Consider the following 2,678-nt stretch of genomic DNA (forward strand, 5'->3'; position numbering starts at 1 on the left):
AGATCACGAGGCCAACATATCCACTTATACACAAATACTTACTGTTTCATGCACATTTTCACTTGTCATAAACAACATATTCACAACACTATCACAATCACTTTTAATGCACTTTCAAGTGTCAACACAATTCTCATTGAGTCACATTAACTATAGATCTCATATGTGTGCATAAAACCAGAAAGTCTCATATTATATACTATCAAAAACACATAGCATTTTGTCATAATAGCTCATCATATACATTTCTCACAACATATAAGCATTATTTGCAAAATAAAATAAGTTTGAGTAAGAAGGCTTACACTTGGAACTTAGGATAGATATTTATGCTAACCTAAGCTCTCAATTAACTCATTGAATTGTCCTTACAAGCAGCAATTCTAGATCGCTCACCAATTAGCTTTCGCTCGATTGTCAAAGCTTAAACGAGTTTCTCATTACGCTTCACCTTACTCGTAGAAGGCTCCGATGGATCCGACACTTTACAAATACATTGAATACAATAAAATATGATCATTTACAGCTACAAACACAGCCAAACATTAACAAAAGCGCAGATCCATCCACTCCCCTTCTTAATCGAAATTTTGACTAGTTTACCGAAATACTTGATTTTCTTATTCGACTATTGTTTCTATTACTTAAACATGCTTCTAAATATCTTATATATCATATTATAATAGATCTAAAACATTTATAACACCTAGAAACTTAGATTTAAGTTTTCTAAAAAAATCACCATTCATGAACATTCAAGAGCAATAACTCAGCAAATCTTTAAAACCCTTTAATGATCTATTAAATTGAGTTTAAAAACATTTTAATCACATCAAAGTATGATGAAATCATTTAGAAATAGTGATTTAACTTAGAAATCTGAATTTTGCCATTTTCAAGCTTAATTTTGGCTTAAAACTTCAGATTCATAGAAATCTCATTATAAGTGATCAAATCTTAATTTATAAAAGCAACATACATAGAATTATTATTAGGAATCAGAATTATTATTAGGAATCAAAATCTAACCTTGGTTAAAGAAGAAAAAATATTTGAAGCTTTAATTGCTTGAAAAACCTTTGGGGAAGAATAGGAAAATTGAAGAATTTGAGTGTTTTCTTTAAAGTTGAGAGTAACTCTTGTTAGGGAGGTGAGAAAATCAATATGCTTTTGTTGTTTAGAGAGAAAATGCTCAAATTTGTTTTTGGGAATTTTTTTCAAATGAGAGTTATGAGAAGGAAAAAAAACGTGGGAGTGGTTTAAAAAGGAATGAAAAAAAAAACTGATTTTTGAAATTTGGGTTATTTTCTTTTGGGCAACTTTCAAGTTTGACCATTTTTCAAATTAGTCCTTATTAAATTAAAACACTTTTTCCTTAATTATTTTTAAAATCCGTTTTAAGAAAATTAATTTCCGGATGCTTAATTCCAATTTCCCTAACTAATTTTAGGCCACTAATATTATTATATTTTTTATCACTCTGAAATTAATTTCGGGATCCGAATTGAATATCCAGTCTACAAATCCGATTCTACTGGACCGAATTTTGGGATGTGACAAGTAGCTTTTAAAATTGGCATAATGACAACTTTAACCCTCAACATTTATGAATTATGTCAATTTAGTCTTGATTCTAAAAAAATTTAACCCTCAGCATTTACATATTGTGTAATTTGGTCTTTTTTACAATTTTATTTTTCTCTATGACATTGAGGGTTAATTTTAAAAAAATGAGAAAAGAAGAAATTTATTACCTTGGATTTTTTGGTGTTTACATTTTTGTATATTTTCAATCAAATTTAGCTGATATATTGATTTTTTTAGCTTTTTTATGTGAAAGGGTCGCAAAGAAAAACAACAAGAAAAACCAAATTACACAATGTGTAAATGTTGAGGACTAAACTTTTTAGAATCCAGACTAAATTGACACAATGTATAAATGTTGAGGGTTAATATTGCTATTATGCCAATTTTAAAAACTATTATCATAAGCTAGCTGGTGACTGAAAAGGACAATTTAATAATTAACTGAACATTTTGTAACTTTTCATAGTTAGATGACCAAAAATAAATTTATTGATAGTTGGGTGGCTATCAATGTAGTTTACCCAATTTACCATAATAAATTATTTTGTTTCTTACACTAAAATATATCGATATAATAGTTAAATAAGCATTCAAGTTTATAAAATTAGGAAGCAAATCTTCATTATTTTACTTTATAAAATTAAAGTTGAACTCTAACTTTATTGTAATTATACACTTTAAAATTAAAATTTAGATGAGTAAATCAAATTATCAAAAAATTAAAATTCAATAATTGAAGTATTTGATATTCATTTCACCCAAACAAGTATGTGAAAAAAAAATATTAGCCTTTTTAAAATTTGTAGTAGTCAAATTGTAATACTTTCAAGATTATGGAATCTAAATTATGAAAATTTTAATGATTGAGGGCTTAGTTGAAAAAAAAATCAGAGGGACTTAATTGATATTTTTTTTCTTAAAAGATTCAAGGGCCATCTAAACGCTTAAAGCCAAATTTTTATTCCAAGTGTTCGTTGCTTATAATTCTACGCCTTTCTTAACCAACAATTTGAAACTTCTAACTTAAGAAGTTGCCTTACCTTACAATCAATCGAATACAAGTCAACTCCAAAAAACCGCCCGTCGTCTAA

This window comes from Gossypium hirsutum, chromosome D08 (assembly GCF_007990345.1).
Source record: "Gossypium hirsutum isolate 1008001.06 chromosome D08, Gossypium_hirsutum_v2.1, whole genome shotgun sequence".
NCBI lineage: Eukaryota > Viridiplantae > Streptophyta > Magnoliopsida > Malvales > Malvaceae > Gossypium > Gossypium hirsutum.